The sequence below is a fragment of the Hetaerina americana genome, unplaced genomic scaffold (genome assembly GCF_022747635.1).
Source record: "Hetaerina americana unplaced genomic scaffold, ioHetAmer1.1.p SCAF_105, whole genome shotgun sequence".
Classification (NCBI taxonomy): Eukaryota; Metazoa; Arthropoda; class Insecta; order Odonata; family Calopterygidae; genus Hetaerina; species Hetaerina americana.
The window spans coordinates 290,947-305,565 of NW_027286126.1; the positions used below are offsets into that span (position 1 = coordinate 290,947).

Here is a 14,619-nt window from a genome sequence, read left to right on the forward strand (position 1 = left end):
ATATCAGTCGAAACGTAACGAGTAGCTATGAGGGCGCATGTCTTACTTTCGATTTTAGCGGTCAATATAATTCTCAATTTAGGGGATGGTGACACAGTACCTCAAACAAAATACCGAAAAAAAGTACGATTTGGGTCATTAGAACCCCGGTGGCCGACGGAAGACGAGGACACCACGTCGAAAGTTTCTCCAGATGCGGATGTGTTCGACGATTTGTCCAGCATTAAGATGAATCGAAAACATATCAACTATAAAAATCGAATCCTCGATTATGTAAGTTAATATTAAATAGTTTATTTATTCCTCAACCTTTGCGGGTATTTCCATATTTTTTCGCAATATTCCAAACTTTAAATTTAATGTGTATCCCGAATCATATTCCTTCGATCATATGCATCTTCAAAAAAGGGAAATTAATTAGTGTTTTTCTTGCTTTCAGTTCATCGGCTTTATCTTGGGAATGTTCCTTTGCATCATTCTACATTTTCGGGAAATAGTTCGGTTGCTCGAATTGATGAGAGCATACCAGTTACAGTGATCTCAGTGATGGGAGGTGCCGACAAATTTGTGTATCGGAGAATGTTAAATGGTCAGGTATATTAAATACCAAATGGCTTAGAAGTGAATATAAGTGTATGTATGTGGGCATTCATCAGAGTGAAAACAAGTGACAGAATGGATACACAATATGCTTTACGGAAGATGTCAGGCGAAGAATTTGAAATTGTTCATTAGAGGACTCGGTTGACTGCGAAAAGCATGAACTGAATTCCATAAACTTTTACGAATTAAAAATGACCGTTTTAATGCAATTTTCTCTCTCTCTCTTTCGTTTTCTTGGTATCAATTGCAGTTTGATCACTCTGGACATTCCATGCAACTTTAACTAACTGTATGCATTGGGATGTAGTATTATCTTAGGAGTTTCATGCCATGATTATTCCTTTAATTTAAAATTGCAATACTTTACATTGTTATCTTGTCGTTGCACTTTCTAATTTTTTATGCTATTCTTAAATGTAGATATGTTTAAAACTATCCCATGGAAATAAAACTATTTAATTGACTGACTGCCTGGCTTAAGAGGTAATAGTGGTATTATGTACATGGTTAATTTATCGACATAGACTGCTGCCTACATTTTGAGATCACATCGAATGCTTTTCTAGTGATTATTCAAATGCTAGCGATTTCGAAAGAAAAAATTAAAAGATTAAAAAATTGGGCGTTTATTCCGATTAGGCCTGTAAAGTAATAAACGTGACAGTACAACTTGGCTAATTAGGTTATTCCCTAACATTTTCATTTCTCGGATTATTCTTGCAAATGTGTCGGCACTGCATATAATCCCAGCGATATTTCATTGAAAGTCATTGCCAATATCAAATTCGGCGACCACTCTACGATAACATTCGTCAAAATGTACGTGCCAGAATCCTCAACTCAGAATATATGATCGCGATTTGACGTTATCCCAACAGCCGTCCATTAAAGTCGGCAGCATTTTATTAATGGGATTATATGACATTTTTTTATAATCGGTACGGAAAATTAGGAATATCCACATGATATAGCTTGCGATGAGGTTTTTAGGGAGGTGGTTGAAATTTCCTGATATTTGAATGCTCAGGTGAGCCAACAGGATGGAACGCTGAGGGGTGATTTTCATGAGAAAAACTTGATGCTGTCGCGTTTTCACAAAGGCCAGGGGGTCGGGGTGTTTCGACCGCGCTCCCAGATTTCCAGGAAAATTTAATCTTTCTTACTCTCCCCTCCCGACTGAGAGAAATCGAACCACATGATGAGTTATATTGCAAATAAATATCCAATTAGCTATAATTTCTAAATAATCAATGAATACCAAATGTAGGTTAAGATCTGAACCTTGATTTTTAAATTCCTGATTATAAAACGCAATCATTAATCAGAACGATGAAGAGGGAATTTTCGTAGGGTTTTGTGATTAGAAACATACTAATCAGTCCTTTCACGGTAACCTCGGTAACTTGGTACTGATTAGCATTCTTTGGTGTTGCATGATGTACTAATTAACGTCCAAACTACCGAAATAAATATGCCCAAGGCCACAATCCCTAACACTATCAATAAAATAACGTCTGCAATATGTTAGGAACCCTACGATGAGTTACGAATATGTTTATGAACTTAGAATTATCTGTACATAGTACATGAACTTAATATTTTACCATGGGACGCGTTGATTGCTATATGCTTCGAAAATTATTTGCTTTGTTTTACCGTTTTTGAAAAAAATGATTTACTTATTAACACTGATTACCTTCTCCATCGCGTTCTAATAACCTCTGTCCCAGTCGTTTTCACTGAGATGCGGATCATTCCTATCAGTTAGATCCAAATCACTGATTAGAAGGGTATGTCTATTTTTGTTTGACGATAAGCAGGTGTGTAAGGTGTAGTAATTTTCATTCTTCCAGAGGAGTTTTTCGTTCATGAGTAATTTCGGCTGTAAGTACGGCATAGTGCTTCAAAAATAATTTGCCTTAAAGTACGGTATCTGAAAGAAATGGATTTAACAGTATTGATTACCTACTCCTGAGCGTTTTAATAACCTCTGATTCAGTCGTTTTCAAGGGTAACAAGGAATTGGTTGCGTAATTAAGCTCTGGAAGGCATTTAAATGCAACGACTGTACATATCAAATAATTTGAACTAAGTTGGATAATTAATGCAACGATAAATATCATAATTAATAAAAAGTTTATTTAAATCACTTTTGCAGGCATATTATTATATATCATCATAACAAAGAACTTACCCCAATGGGCAACAAGGGGTGTATGCATTTCCTCTTATCAGTTTATAGAGTTTTCTATTCCTCAGGCAAAAAATATAATTCATATTTAGGAACAATTCAACTCGCACATTACTTTAACACTTGGGACAAAGGGTTGAAAAGAATTTAACTGAAAGGAACCAAAAGTCAACTATTATTTATGTTATTACTATTAGCATTTAACTATCAAATTTTAACTTATATCAATAGTTTTCAGGGATTAATTATCTAAATAATCTAAACGTTCTTTGATTTTAGCATAGCTTTCGGTGACTGACGTTGAAGGTAACAATAAAGTTGAAGGAAAGGGGATGCAGGAAGTGATACATTTGTTAAATGGCCATCTATCAAGATAGGTGGTTATTGTTTCAATGGCAATAACAACTGATTCTTCTTTTTGTAGGGTGGACGACTGTTTATCAAGATAAGAGAGCTTCCGATGAGGTTATTTTACCGAGGCAATTGAAAGAACAGAAGTTCTGGAAAATTTAATCACACATCAGGAAAGGGGCGCCAGTTTTTTCCCTGTGCCGGTTATGTCGATATGATTCCGAGACCATCTTTTCTTCTGCAGTGGCCGGGGAAGGGTACTATGATTATGATGTACACATGTATACAACAACATATATAATGTTCCTGATCGTGCGAGCGTACGTGTGCGCGTGCGATCGTGCGTTTGCGTAAGTGTATTTATGTGGACGTGTTTGTGCGAGTGCGTGCGTATGTTGGTGGGTGTTCGCCTATTCAATGTAAGGTATTTTTATTTTTCATAGCTTGGCTGTTATATATTTGACGGAGACATCTTTTTTTCACCAAATTTTCACCGTGCAAATATGGCGTTAGTAGTTGCATCCGCGTTATTCGCATTCCTATAACGCCTGGTGAGAGGTATCTTACGCATTGCATTTAACTTAAATTAGTGTACTAATCATCATTTTGGTCCATGAAATTCGCAATAATTAAAATACGTTCATCGAAAGTAATAATGAACATATTTAATTTTGATTTCACCCATTGCCTTATGCGACGTTTGGAATGCGGGAGACCGCCTGGGTACCGTCATGTCATCCTCTGCCGTGGTCGGGGTACAATGATTAGGTAAAAGGGTTAACTGCTGAGGAATAAATGATAAATAAAAAGGCCAATAAAATTTCCTCTGTATGACAATTGAATAAAGACACATTGTGCACACAATAAATAGAAGTAAATATTCAATCAACATTTTTCCTACGTTTTTTCCAAAATTGCTATGTAACTCAATGGCGGTAAAGATTCATAGAAGGCGAAATTTATTCGCCTACTATGAATCTTTACTGAAAAAAGTTATTACTACATGTATATCGTTTCCGGGTCGTGTTATTTACCTCATTCCGAGGTGAAATTGTGTTTTAAATTCTCTCTCCCAAACATATATTTTTTACTGTTTGCGTCCAAATGATAGATTAAATGGTTATCGAATAGATAAGCAAGCTCTCAAGGATCTCGCAGGCTAGAAAAAAGAGAACTACAAATTTGCATTCAACCCAATGTTTGGAGAAAAAAGTGGAGGAATTTTGAGAGCGGGAATCATGCTACGAATGCCTTTTTAAATGGCCGAATGGATACGGAAACTAATGGGCGCATTGGGTTTTTCCTGAGAATTCAGTTTTCGTCTCTATCCCCTCTCGACGGTGGGTAACAAATCGAATAGTCAGTGCATTTGCAAGCACACATGCCTGCCACCCTAAATTTATAAAATAAAATAATTATGGCACAAACAAAGAGCTATTTTAGCTAATTTGAGAGGTTGATGTGTGCAATAGTTTAATAGATTCAGCTCCACTAACAAATCGCCTGTCCATTGGTGACTTAATACAGTGTATCCTGGGATTGGACGGCCATGACAGGAAGGGGCGTGGGGTTAGGGATATGAAGTCGGATGGAGGCGGCGATTGCTGAGCAGTGAGTGGATTTGGGAACGATTGGCGGAAGCAAGAATGGTGGAGGGGGGTTACAGCGGAAATGGGGAAGGATCGAGGGAAGACAGTGGGTAAGTGAAGGGGAAGTGGAGTTTCGGGTGGGGCTGAGGATTAGTAAGAGAACTACCCATTCGCCGTTGAAGTTTATCGCCCCAAAGGACACGGAGTAGATTCGAAAGGGTGGTGCAGACGACGATCTGTCAATATTACTTCCCCTTACCCACACAATCAGCGCACTTCTTCCCACTCGCGCAGGCGCGTTAGCTCGATAAAACCACTGAGGGTTTTTTCATTCCATTATATTATAACAGTAGAAAAGCAGCAGGAAATATGAATGAACGTAGAACTCCTTTTGACTCTTAATGTGCATGCAATCCTGGTGAGCATTGAGTTTATGGTATATCTACATTTACATCTACATGATACCCAGAAAGTCGGCTCAGGGTTTTGGGGGGCACTAGGTCACCACCTGTTAGTGAAGATAATGCAACAAACAAAACCAAATAATTCCTGAGCTTATAAGCTTATACTCACAATGGTCTACATAAATATTCATTCAAAAACCTTTTTCTTATATACGCCTACAAATAAGAGGCCAATTCAAAAAGTATCGCGAATTTTGAATTTTCGTGGGTTACGTGAATTTGATTTTCGATTTTTCTCTGGCGTTACGTTGGTACTTATATCTCTCACTCATGTTCGGCCAATTCGAATGTTCAGTTAATTATTGACAGCTATTTTGCTAGGACGTGTTCTGGCTTGTCTTCGATTTTTGCCTGTTCTAAAAAATGGATCAAAGAATCTTTATCAAATGTGGTGTGAAAAACGAAATTAAGTGCGCGGACGCATTCCGAATGTTGACTGTGGCATATGAAGATGCTACCTTGTACCGAAACATCGTACACCGCTGGTACAAAATGTTCTTAGAGGGCCGAGGATATGTGAACGACGAAGAGCGTGCCGGACGCCCGAGCACGTCAACAACAGACGAAAACATAGGTGAAGTGAAGTAAATAGTATTGGCCAATCTTCGAATCACCGTTAGAGAAGTTTCTAAACATATCGATTGGCTTGTGCCATTAGAATTTTATCAATGATTCGGGCATGACACGGGTCGCCGCGAAATTGGTACCCAAATTCCTCAATTTCGACCAAAAACTGCAACGCATTAACATTGCTAATGAGGTCACCTCAGACCCTCTGTAAATCCGCAGTTACAAACTATCCGGAACTACGATCCCGGAGAAAAACACACGTATACACTGCTTAAAGTTATTACTCGCCTATGAGTCTTTCCTGTCCTTCAATTTTAATTTTCCTCGCAGCAAAGTCGCTTGACGGGCGGACAAGGCTCTTCCTCCGTCCTCCATGTTATTTTGGTATCATTTTATCCACGTCACAGTTTTTCTACCCCCTTCTTCCCCTTGCTCAAGTGTAATATCCCGCTGTGGGAAATGTGCGCTCCTTGCCTCCGGTTCTTTTGTGTAACCCTCTACAAGTGTATATAAAAAAACCATAAACACAGATATTAACCCGAAGGTCGGTTTAGTAGTGATAGAAGCATTCACCCATTACTAAGCCCGACGACTTGTGAAATTCACACATCAGGCTAGGAGGGCCAGTTCCTTTCGCTGTGCCGATTATGGTTTCCCAGGAAGATCTGGTATCCTAAAAATCACATAGCTTGGGTGCAGCTGCAGGTACCCAGGGTGGCTTGGCCGGGTATCGAACTCCGGCCCTCCGGTCAGTAGTCCAACACTCTACTCCAGGACTACTGCGACCGTCCCCCGCCAATCACACGCACACACACACATATAGTACGCGCGCACACATACATTTTAGCACTCCTAACAAAACACAAAATCCAGCATCCTACTCTACAACAGGTCCCTCTTCATCTCTGGGTACTTTCTTCCTCCCTTCATCCCGTCCAATATATTTATCCTGTTCCCTCCCTTTCCTGGTTTGCCTAACATTCTCCCCTCTATTATAGTCTTCAACATCCCACTGCCGGTCAATACCCCCTTTATCCACTTTTCCTGCCTCCATAGGATTTCTCCCAACAAACCCCTCTCTTCGCCCACCATGCCAACTACTTCCTCATTTGTTTTCTTCTCTGTCCATTTCACCTTCTCCATTCTTCTCCACACCCACATTTCAAAAGCCTCCAGTCTACGTCTATCTTCCTGCTTCAATGACCACGTTTCCGCGCCGTACATAGCTACGCTCCATATCAAAGTTTTTACGAGTCTTTTCTTAATATCCTTACTCAACGTCCCTGCCATCAACTCCCTCCTCCTTGTGAAAGCCTCTTTGCCTAGCGCAATTCTTCTCCTTACGTCCCTACTACTTTAACCGTGTTGGTCCAAAACACTACCCAGATACGTAAACTGTTCCACCTGCTCTAGTTTTTGCCCTCCTATTTTAATGTTTAGCTTAGCCTTTTTAAATAATTTATTTCTCATTGATATCTTCAATTATTCTCGAGTTAGAAATCATGGATACATCTTATTGTTATTATATATAATAATACGCCTGCAAAAGTGATTTGAATGGGCTTTTTATTAAATATGATATTTTTCGTTGAATTAATTATCCAACTAAGTTAAAATTATCTGATATGTTCCGTCGTTGCATTTAATACCTTCCAGTGCTTAATTACGCAAGTAATTACTGGGTACCCTTGAAAACGACAGGATCAGAGGTTATTAGAACGCTCAGGAGTAGGTAATCAATATTAGTTAATCCATTTTTTCAAAAACAATGATGAAGGCAAATTATTTTTTAAGCACATAGTAATTAGCGCGTCCCATGGTAAAATATTAAGTTCATGTACTATGTACAAATTATTCTAAGTTCTTTAACATATTCGTCACTCATTGGAGGGGTTCTTAACATATTGTAGACGTTATTTTTATTTAGAGTGCTAGCGAGTGTGGCGTTGGGCATAATTATTGCGGTAGTTTGGACGTTAATTAGTAAATCATTCAACACCAAAGAATTCTAATCGGTACCAAGTTACCGAGGTTATCTTGAAAGGACTGATTAGTATGTCTCTAATCACAAAACCCTACGAAAATACTCTCTTCATCGTTCTGGTCAATGATTACGTTTTATAATCAGGAATTTAAAAATCAAGGTTCAGATCTTAACCTACATTTGGTATTCATTGATTATTTAGAAATTATAGCTAATTGGATATTTATTTGCAATATAACTCATCATGTGGTTCGATTTCTCTCAGTCGGGAGGGGAGAGTAAGAAAGATTAAATTTTCCTGGAAATCTGGGAGCGCGGTCGAAACACCCCGACCCCCTGGCCTTCGTGAAAACGCGACAGCATCAAGTTTTTCTCATGAAAATCACCCCTCAGCGTTCCATCCTGTTGGCTCACCTGAGCATTCAAATATCAGGAAATTTCAACCACCTCCCTAAAAACCTCATCGCAAGCTATATCATGTGGATATTCCTAATTTTCCGTACCGATTATAAAAAAATGTCATATAATCCCATTAATAAAATGCTGCCGACTTTAATGGACGGCTGTTGGGATAACGTCAAATCGCGATCATATATTCTGAGTTGAGGATTCTGGCACGTACATTTTGACGAATGTTATCGTAGAGTGGTCGCCGAATTTGATATTGGCAATGACTTTCAATGAAATATCGCTGGGATTATATGCAGTGCCGACACATTTGCAAGAATAATCCGAGAAATGAAAATGTTAGGGAATAACCTAATTAGCCAAGTTGTACTGTCACGTTTATTACTTTACAGGCCTAATCGGAATAAACGCCCAATTTTTTAATCTTTTAATTTTTTCTTTCGAAATCGCTAGCATTTGAATAATCACTAGAAAAGCATTCGATGTGATCTCAAAATGTAGGCAGCAGTCTATGTCGATAAATTAACCATGTACATAATACCACTATTACCTCTTAAGCCAGGCAGTCAGTCAATTAAATAGTTTTATTTCCATGGGATAGTTTTAAACATATCTACATTTAAGAATAGCATAAAAAATTAGAAAGTGCAACGACAAGATAACAATGTAAAGTATTGCAATTTTAAATTAAAGGAATAATCATGGCATGAAACTCCTAAGATAATACTACATCCCAATGCATACAGTTAGTTAAAGTTGCATGGAATGTCCAGAGTGATCAAACTGCAATTGATACCAAGAAAACGAAAGAGAGAGAGAGAAAATTGCATTAAAACGGTCATTTTTAATTCGTAAAAGTTTATGGAATTCAGTTCATGCTTTTCGCAGTCAACCGAGTCCTCTAATGAACAATTTCAAATTCTTCGCCTGACATCTTCCGTAAAGCATATTGTGTATCCATTCTGTCACTTGTTTTCACTCTGATGAATGCCCACATACATACACTTATATTCACTTCTAAGCCATTTGGTATTTAATATACCTGACCATTTAACATTCTCCGATACACAAATTTGTCGGCACCTCCCATCACTGAGATCACTGTAACTGGTATGCTCTCATCAATTCGAGCAACCGAACTATTTCCCGAAAATGTAGAATGATGCAAAGGAACATTCCCAAGATAAAGCCGATGAACTGAAAGCAAGAAAAACACTAATTAATTTCCCTTTTTTGAAGATGCATATGATCGAAGGAATATGATTCGGGATACACATTAAATTTAAAGTTTGGAATATTGCGAAAAAATATGGAAATACCCGCAAAGGTTGAGGAATAAATAAACTATTTAATATTAACTTACATAATCGAGGATTCGATTTTTATAGTTGATATGTTTTCGATTCATCTTAATGCTGGACAAATCGTCGAACACATCCGCATCTGGAGAAACTTTCGACGTGGTGTCCTCGTCTTCCGTCGGCCACCGGGGTTCTAATGACCCAAATCGTACTTTTTTTCGGTATTTTGTTTGAGGTACTGTGTCACCATCCCCTAAATTGAGAATTATATTGACCGCTAAAATCGAAAGTAAGACATGCGCCCTCATAGCTACTCGTTACGTTTCGACTGATATAAGCAACGGAGATGAATCAGGGACGTCTTTACGCCGCTCTTCCTTCACGGCGAATGTGAATACTCTTCATACCTGCTCAATCGATTCTCCCCTCTCTCACCCACCTTCTCCTCCCCGCCGGTCATATTCAGCGAATCACCTTTCCCCGAAGTTTCAGATGATGCAGTGGGAGGCTTATTCAAACCACCTAATGCGGGATTCTATGAAGCAGTTTTTAGAATGCCCTTTTCGAAAAGTAGCCAAAGACTTTATTTCAATAATCTTGCTTTCAATTTGATGCTCTTTGTTTATTTACCTTTATAAACTGTAGAAACGAGATTTACGTTTCCTTAATTTCATTTTGCATGCTTTACACCGTCCTGGCCAGGGTAAAAGCATTATGCTTATATATTATTCGTAGCAACTTTCAGCAATCTTTCATCATGATAATTTTTTCTAAGAATTTCATTTCGTCCTTTCTTTAAATATCAATGCTTATGCCTGTTTTTGACGGTGAAACATGGGGGATGATAGGTTAATTTCATCGTCCCGAGTAGACCACTAGGAAAGAAGAAGTTTTTCCTAAGGGAATTACTAAATGCTAACACTCTCCAAACACTAAATCATACTTAGAGGTTCTTTGCCGTACTGTTTAGATACCAAAATAGTACTCTTAAAAAGCACACAGTCGAGGCATGGATAGAATCACACTTGAATTCTAGGAAAAAATTTAAGAAAGGGAGTAAAGAGAAACATTTTAAAATGTTCTTTGCCACGAAATGAAGCACCAATCCAAGATATATATGTGGTAACTCCCAGACTTCCAATATTGTTATTGCATAACTCGGTAAGATAAAGTTACTACAGGGATTTAAAGTACATTCATTCGGAAGATGCCAAGTTTCTCTTGAAGAGGCCTTTTCTCTCCACCTTTTCTCACTTCGCGTTAATTAAGCCCTCTGTTTTGCCAACACTTCCTGAGTAATATTAAGTGTGCTAAAGAAAAAAAAAGAAAAGAAAACCCTATAGAATAGAAACAGTGTTACCTAGGTGTAAAATCCGTTCTCGCCATGTCGATTATTTTCCTGCTAGTTGCCACGCTTTCAGCACGTTATATTATGGGGTCTTAGTATGGCATCTTTAGAGAAAATACTTCTTGTATCCTATATTTAGGGGCAGAAACAGGTGCCTAAATTCGTGCCTTCTCACTGCCTAACGAGTTTGGACACCATTCAAGATCCTACCTAAAATTTGGAGATTTAGTGAGATTGGACGCTTAAAAGTGAAATGCATCAGTTCAGACTCCTACAGATACACCATTTTGTGTTTTAATACTCCAAATGAAAATGTGGTGCTAGGTCTGCAGCGCTTTTTTTTAAGTTGTGCTATTGAACATCAATGGCTTGCTAAAAAAAGTTTATTTTGGATGAATATCGACATTCGTCATCATAGTGCCTTCACGTTCCTTTTCAAACATGTTGCAAAATAATTCTGACTTTAATACATTTCATTTTAATATACGAACGTATATGCGCTATACTCTTAAACCTCCAGTAATTTCATCAATCGTACTAGAAATAGTTTCAGTGTTCAGAAATTCCTGTTATTTCTTCCGTACGCATTATTGTAACGAATTTTTTCGCTAATAAAATTTACCTTAGCCATACTTCACCTATTCAGTTGTCGGACAATACTCTTCAACTGAATTTAGAGATCAATTTGTTTTGATAACAAGGGATATTTCTCCTACAACACGGGCTGCATTCTCCTACACACGGTTTGAAAAATGTGCCATAATGTAGTTTTACTCAAACATTCAATGACTCGCTACCATTCTCAGAGGGGTTTCGGGAAGTCTAAAAGTAGGACACTTCGTCCAGCACCTCATAATTTGGTGGAACGTCCGTCGTAGTGCTCTCGATCTGATGTTCTCATCCACGCACGGATCCCTGAACAGGGATGAATTCAAACCAGAATATTTTTGATATTCAGTTGTAGTTTCTATGTACCTATATCTTAAAGAGGACTCATCTGCCTGGCGAGCATTACAAGAAAGAAAATCACTCTGATGACTACTCCTTATGTTATGTATGTTTGAAGCGGAGGTCCTGAATCAGTCATTTCTTATCAACTCCCTATTTTCACGACGACCTTGACTTGTACCCCAGCTGTGTTTCTCCTCTTCCTGCCTCATCTACTGTGCTGGTCACTGAGACGCTATCTTAACTTAAAAAAATCGGAATTCAATGATACCGTTTTTGGCGTCCTGGCTTCGTTTACAGTTTCGTGTTTCATAATTTTAGTAAAATATTTCTACGCATTGATTCGTATGTATGTTATTTTTTATGAATACTGATATTAATAAACTAGATCTGTAATGATTTTCTGCAGTGACATCTCTTTAAATTTCGACCTTTCAGTGGTCGGAGCGCGTGACATTACTCTATCATCCAAACATGAATGAAGGCTTATTTGGCCAGGAGGATTGTGACTCTTCCTTTCAGGGTCACTACTTGATAAAGCAATTGGAAATTATGGCATTGAAACAGGAATTGTCAATACATGTATTATCCGGAGATTAAATGAAAAAGCTATGCCAATAAAGGTTTTTCTTTGAACGCCTTGGACTATAAAATGTACAAGCAAACAAGAATAAAATAGGCGAATGATTGAATTGTATTTTGTCAATGCTGTCCTACTTTCGGGCAGATGTTTTGACATAATAAAGAGTTGTTTCAAAATATCACCATAATCTTCTTCCGAATAGCTTACTTTTTCCTGCTTTGATTTTTGCATGCATTAGTGAATACCATCGTAGATCCAAGAGCGGTAATTACAGTGTATCATTATAAAATGCATGGACGTATTCACAAATACCTGACTAATTATATCAAAGATCACTCTTGTAACACTGCGTAAAGGTCAAATTAAGGATTTTGGTAGAGTAACAAATTCATTACCAATGTCTGTCTGAAGAACCTCTATCGAGTGTCTCTCTTTTTATAGTTTCTTATTGTATAGCTGTTTATTTGTTTGTTTGACCATGGAAGAGATGTCGAATAAAATTTAATCTACGATGCATATTTATGCGAGGAAGAGTTATTTGAATATTTGTAATCCATCTTTCCCAACGCCATTGTTATTACTCCAGCGATTGGGGAATTTGTTAAAGTTTGTTCTCCGGAATATGAAAGTACCGGATTTGATTCCCGGAGGTGGCAGATATTTTTCAGTGGTATCCCGATCCTTGCTTGAGATGCTTTGTGGAGAAGTCTTTGAGAGAGTCCGTCGAATGGGTCATAACGCCGCGGACCCCTTGGCGTCTTTCGTTGAGAGTAGGCTAACACCGACGCCAGGTTTCTCCCAAGCCTTCATCCTTTCCTGTCCAGCCGTAATGGTCCAAATGACCTCAGCTATCGGTCGCCTCCCCTAAAAACTACAACTACTTGAATGTTGGGGTAAAATGGATTTATATTTCCTTTTTCCGAAATGGGATTTTTTCGGCATATTTTTAAATTCCCCTTAAAGCATATACAAATGAATGATATCTTTAGCCATATATCTTCATGTTGAACTAATTCTGTCGCCTCATATACCTCGTATGCATCTCATAAACATCCTTTTAGGATCTTTTCTTTCCTGCCCATCCGATTATTCTTTTCCGGCGACTACTCTGCCCCTCTCCACTCCACGCTTTTCCTTTTGCTCGTAATACCCGTCTCTATCTTGCCTTGGTTGTACTTTCCACTGTATAAACCTCCACTTAGTCCATCATATGAAGATCAGCAGAAAAGTTCCGCCAGGAAAAGAAGCATATTTAAAATAATGCATAGTATTCATAGGTAAATTATATGTTGTCTAAATATCTAGTCAGGACAGATTAATATGTTCTCTCAGACACAACAATCAAGGCAACGGCTTCATTAGAAACCAGTTGGAGATGATTCATAATATGTGTAATCATCTTTTACTTCTCCTCTGTCTATATTCTCTTTTATTCATAGGATTGAATAATACATTTATTCTAATAAAAATTATTAATTACTCTCGAAAATAAAGTTTATTGGTATTTTAACCTGCGATACTTTTTCGAGTAATTATCGATGAAAGAATATTTTTCCCTCTTTTTGATAATATTATTTTTCGGGCCATGAGGAAAATAGTTATTGTGAATATGCCGATATGTGCGCGGAGGATACATATTAAAAAATTTACATTTTGCGCATAACAAAGAACACTACTAAATAGCAAATAAACCACTTCATTATCTTAAAATCAGTGCAGGTGGGATATTAAGTGTTTGAGTGATGGCAGTTTCCGTGACTTATTTTCTCAATTTATTTTGCATTATTTATTCTACATTAATCCAAAAACAGCACTTCGACCTTTGCATCTGACTTTGAACATTGTTATAAGTTTGACAATTACATAGTCTCAAGCCCAAGGAGGAGGTAAAAGCACCTAGGCGGGAATCGAACCCGTGACCTCTGGGTTGGTAGATAAGGACGTTACCCCGTCGCCACTGGGGCTTGTAATGAAACAATTATTTGGTTAAGAGTCCCTAAAACATAATATTGTACGCAGCTTTTATTAGTAGTTGTAGTAGTTTTTAGGGGAGGCGACCGACAGCTGAGGTCATTTGCGCCATAGGGGATGGGCAGGAAAGGATGAAGGGTGGAGAGAAACCCGGCGTCGGCATTAGCCTACTCTTTACGAAAGGCGCCAAGGGGTCCGCAGCTTAACGTCCCATCCGACGGACGGCGTACTCATCCAAAGTGCCCTCCACAATGCACCTCAAGTAGGGATCAAGATACCTCTGAAAAATATTCAACATATAATAATAT

The 14,619-nt window shown here is 38.1% G+C and overlaps 1 protein-coding gene across 1 annotated transcript in view; it reads left to right on the forward strand.

The window, feature by feature from the left end:
• The window catches only part of LOC139700562 (protein phosphatase 1 regulatory subunit 7-like), a 92,228-nt gene extending 91,365 nt beyond the window's left edge, over window positions 1-863 (forward strand). Inside the window, exon 9 of the transcript XR_011703748.1 lies at window positions 440-863. The gene's annotated coding sequence lies outside the window, so the exon portion shown is untranslated. The remainder of the gene's footprint in view (window positions 1-439) is intronic.
• Window positions 864-14,619: the final 13,756 nt, after the last annotated feature.